Source organism: Papaver somniferum, chromosome 7 (assembly GCF_003573695.1).
Source record: "Papaver somniferum cultivar HN1 chromosome 7, ASM357369v1, whole genome shotgun sequence".
NCBI lineage: Eukaryota > Viridiplantae > Streptophyta > Magnoliopsida > Ranunculales > Papaveraceae > Papaver > Papaver somniferum.
The window spans coordinates 183,417,595-183,422,699 of NC_039364.1; the positions used below are offsets into that span (position 1 = coordinate 183,417,595).

Sequence of the window (5,105 nt, forward strand, 5' to 3'; positions counted from 1 at the left end):
TACTTTCGGTCCGGACGGTACGGGACTTAGACAGGACCGTGTAACTGTACCTCCTCAGCCTCGGTTCCTATTTTTTGGACCGGTACTTGTACCTTGTACCTCAGTTCGGTCCAAAACCAGGTACGATTTCACCGGTTCCGGTTCGGTCCGTCGGTCCGGCTCGATTCTTGTGCACCCTTAGTCTCAATAGACATGCGCAAGCAAATCTTTCCCCACAAAAATAGAATGAAAGATTCACAAAAAAACATTTCGGAACTGAGCTTATATATTGAAAAATTGCATTGAGTTGTTAAAAATTATTCTGCAACCACTCACCTTCATACCTGCAACCACAGAAGATACTTGACAAGCCCTTCTTGAGCAATATACACTCCTTTTTCATGAGCTAAAATCATCCCAAACTGTTCCTTCATACCTATACAACAATAGACGGTCAAGAACATTAGTCAATTAACACAAACAAGAGAGAGTTAAGAAATTGAGGGATGGGTACTGAAACCCCTGACATATGAATCAAAATTCGAACTACCAAACTAACACAACCTAAAGTCTAATAAAATCTCCCCCCCCTCTTTAAGGCAAGCAAGCCTAAGCTGAAAACGCTTAGAAATTTGGTTCCCGCACGTATTTTTTGTGTACCGCAGTATTTTTCGTACACCATCCGTATTTTTTAGCAAACACGGGTGTTACAATCGCCCTTGGATGGTCTTCATCTCCATCCACAGCCGTCAAACTACGAAAGCAGAAACAGTTCGTTTCTTTCGTTTCTCTTCCATCCTATTTTCCTTTTTACATACGAAAGTATTAATGATTAATTCAACTTGATTTTGATTTCATCTTTTCCCCTAAATCGAGTTTCGAACAACCTAAGTGGTATAATTTTGATTAGGGTTCATTTATTTCATTTTCTCCCCCAAACTTATACTAGGGATGCACCAAATCCAATTGATGATTTTGATGACCACCCAAATCGAGCTCCAATTCCAGTTCAGTTTTTTATCACCATTATTATCAGGTTAGTGTTGGATTTTGAAAAGTTAAATGCTTCATTTTTTGTATTTTGACATAGTTTTCTCATGCCACCCCTAAAAGTGTGACACCTAATATGTGGAGAATGGCTGTGACAATTTTGTGCACAAACCATGTTTGATGAAATTTCTCTCGAAGTCTTCTTTGTTTTAATGCTTACCTTAGTATACTTCGGAAATAACTTTGTTAATTTATATAAATTGATATAATCATGTAAAGTGATTTTGTTAGAAAAAACTCACATTTACTTATTCTCTCATAAATTATAATCAAATGAAGACGATATTTTTTAAATTATGTATACAAAATTCTGATGATCGGGATTGATACTTTACTTCCCATTTGCATGATATTATTTTTGGAGAAACATTTGATTCTAAGAAAAAACCCATATTATTGAAGAACAATGGTCAAAAGACGGTGGTTTTAATTGAGCGATTCTGTATTGTCATTATTATTTTAATATTTGCATTTGGATTGATTTGGTTTGATGCGCGCTGTTGTATAGGGTGAACCAGAAACAAAGATGGATACATCCCAAAGTCGTTTTGCCACTCGAAGAACAACAAGCTACTAAAAGAGAAAGGTGTCGTGTTGGCAAAATGAGGTGTCAGATGAGGTGAAGTTGCCACAAAAGAGCGTAGGAGAAATTAGTAGAGAGCTAGGCAGTCTAGGCAGCAAAATGTGGAAAACCGAAATCATGAAAGACCAAGATGAGTAAGTTACAGCTTCATTGTACCTATCTGGGTTTTGGTTGCCTTCATACATTATATCACTTCTCTTTCTTGGGTAGTGATTTGTAGGCTCGGGCACTAACTTATAAGGTACCGATTTGTAGGTATAGGCACTAACTCTTCCATGGAAGTGTTCGATTATTATACAATCAGAATTTCTTAATTATGTAGACACATAGAAAGTATAAAAAGTGTACACCAACGCACTGCACTCTCATAAATCTACATCTCTCTTAGTGTCATACTGCCAAGAATATAATTATGACAAGAATGGATACTAACCAAGAGTTTTGTTGTGATCTTTGTAAGTCTGTCTCACTATAACTGACTTTATTCATTGGAGAGTCGAGACACTCAGGGTTGCTGAGCCTCTGTAGTTAAGCATGTGTGTCTCTACAATAAGTCTTGGTAATTCTTACTACATTATGCTACAAGAATGATAATCACTCAATCCAGGTATATGTATTGTAGGTCACGTGGAGAATACTCAATCTAATCATAGATAGCAGAAGAAGAAGGTGAACATGATGAACATCATTGCCTAACAGGAGGTTTCATCAATCTGCAAGGAATTTTTTCGAGTTACAGAGTTAAAGTTTTGATGGTATTGTTGTGTGTCATACTTTTGTAAAAATAGAAGATACGTTCAAGAAAGCTAGCGTTATGTATACTTTTGCGAATAGAAAATATGTACGTACGTAAAAGCTAGCGTTTGCCGACGTGCACGCACTTGCACTCCACTTGTTACCTTTAATTGCTGGAGACATAGTTAGCTACTGGTACAATCCGAAATTAAAACAAAAATAAATAAATAATCAGAAACCTTAATTCAAATGAACAGAAAGAGAACTTGATTTGGAGAAATCCTAACCTGGGTTGTTGTTTTTTTGTTGAGGAAGAACATCAAGTCTTTAAAACCCAAATGTAAGAAGCAAAAACACAAATTAAATAAAACCCACATGAAAAGTTTATCCATTATAGCAAACTAACCTCACGAGACAAAGAAATTTTTCCATGAACCCTAGATTAAGTGAACACGGTAATCTTTTTCATCAAAAACAAAGTGAACACAGTGATCTTCTTCATCAAAAACAAAATGGTTTAGTTAACTTAATCGAGATTTTGACTGAAGATTGAGTTGTTAATCGAGTTTTTCAAACAGAGAGAATGAGAACTTCAGAGTTTTTTAGGAGAAACATATTTAGGGTTAGGGTTAATTGTATATGGGTTAGGGTTAATTGAATGGTGTAGATTTTATTTAACAACTATATCTACGGCGCAGATTTAGACACGAAAATACACATGTAAAATTTAGGTGTTACCAGGCGCACAGCCGGGTCACACATGTGAATTCTGGTGTTACCTGGCACACAAACAGGCAGCACATGTGGTTTTCTCAGCAGTTGCGAAAATCAGTTGCGAATTCGCAACTGCGTAAGAGTTGTTGCAAAATTTAGTTGCTAATCGGGAAAAATGGTGTAGTGTATATTCTATTTTATCTTCTAATGAGACTAAGTCGTATAGCTATATAGACTTTTACATTATACACATTTGATATTTCGAGCGCGTTTATCTCGCTTATTTCTCGAAATATGTGTTGGAAGCTTTTTGCTTTAGCTATGTTCGTCGTATTCTTGACGAGTTTAGTTGGAAACAATCTATTTGTTGGAAACTAAATATTAAGTCAAAAGATTATCATGTGAAAATTACCTTGAACATCTTATATGATTTTTGTGAGATGATAGGTGATATTTATCTTTTATTTATGCTTTCTTTGCTAAGTTTCTTGTAATTATGTATCTTATGTTTAATTTTGAGTTTTAGGTACTTTGGAGCAAAAGAAGAAGAAACGTCGCTTAAAAGAGCTAAAGTGTCATTTAATGTGCTACTGCTGTTGGACGCGAATTATTTCTCATTATTTACTTCTATTTCTTCATCTCTATCTGAAAAGCATGTCGGCTTTAGTGATGCAAGTTATGTGTGAAAAGCATGGCAGCTTTAGTGTTAGAGCACTGGTCGTCGAACTCGCATGCGTTGCTATCTCAAGCATGTTTGTTAATGTTAGTGATCAAAACTATAAGTCTTGATTTCTAGCCTATTTATAGATGTCTTGGATTAGGACATAGATTGTGTAGTTGAGCTTAGTTTTCACGACGTTCACTACTAAGGGGAGCTTGTGGAACTTCATCGACAAAAGGTATGTGGAGACTTGAACTCATCTATCACTTGGAAAGTCTATTTCTACTCTATCTCCTATATTGAGACATAAGTCGTATTACGATATAGTTTTCTATATACACATTTTAGATTTCGAGTTGAGTTTAACTCGCACATATTTCTCAAAATATGTGTTGGCAAGCTTTCGCTTCGACCAAGTTCATCTTATATCATGTGAAGATTGCCGATTAATATCTTACATGGTTTGTGTGATACAATCATTTGGTGTTGTCTTGGAATGTTTCGTAATGATTATTTCAATAACTTGGAAATTGTTTTGATGTTAATAGTATGTGAAAAACGACTATTGTCATCGTCTAAGAAAGTTTCAATAATTGAAATAAGAGTTTAGAACACTTAACCATTATTGGATATGTCATGTTGTGCACTCTTGCACATATGTAATCCATGTCCGGGAACCATAGTATGCACACCCGTTTGCGTACCTGTTGGTTTGAGAAATACGGGAACCTAAGTATGCGTACCCATTGCGTATTGGCGTACAGGTTCATGTCCGAGAATTTCTGCTGGGATTTGAAGTTTGCGTACCCGTTTGCGTACTGGCGTAACTCAATCTTAGTATGGGTATTTCAAGTATACGTACCCGTTTGCATACTTGAAGGTTAAAGTTATAAAATCGGTTTTAAACATGAACATAAACATTTATATAATAAGGAATGCAATCTTTGCAAAACCGTGCTATAATGTTCATGATTTGAGTGAATCAAATCGATTGTGCTTCAATTGTGTTCTTGTATAATTCTATGAGAATATAGCAATTGAACAACTCTTTAACTAGTTTCATTTGAGTCATTTGAACTAGTTATGGTTAATATGAATAAGGTTGATATGAGAGTAATCATGTGGCTAACCTCGGTTAACTTTTTGTGAACCAACATGGTGTACACGTTTAGGTACAGTTACATAAACCTAAATGAGGGTACATTTCATTTGTGTGTAACAAGCTAAGTTCGATCTAACGGTTGAAAGATATTATCTTGGTTGAATCAGGTTTTTCATCTAACAGTGAACATTGAATGCTTTATTACCAAGGTAACTTGGATTGCAAACCCTGATTTGAAAAACTATATAAAGGAGAAGTCTAGCAACTGGGAAACCTAATCC

General features: G+C 35.5%; 1 long non-coding RNA gene across 1 annotated transcript; it reads left to right on the forward strand.

Annotated features, from left to right (window-relative positions):
* Positions 1–742: 742 nt before the first annotated feature.
* On the forward strand, positions 743–2,490 carry LOC113293207. The gene is made up of 3 exons (XR_003332117.1): positions 743–1,015; positions 1,538–1,746; positions 2,235–2,490. It is a non-coding gene; the product is annotated as an uncharacterized LOC113293207 (long non-coding RNA).
* The last annotated feature ends 2,615 nt before the right edge of the window (positions 2,491–5,105 follow it).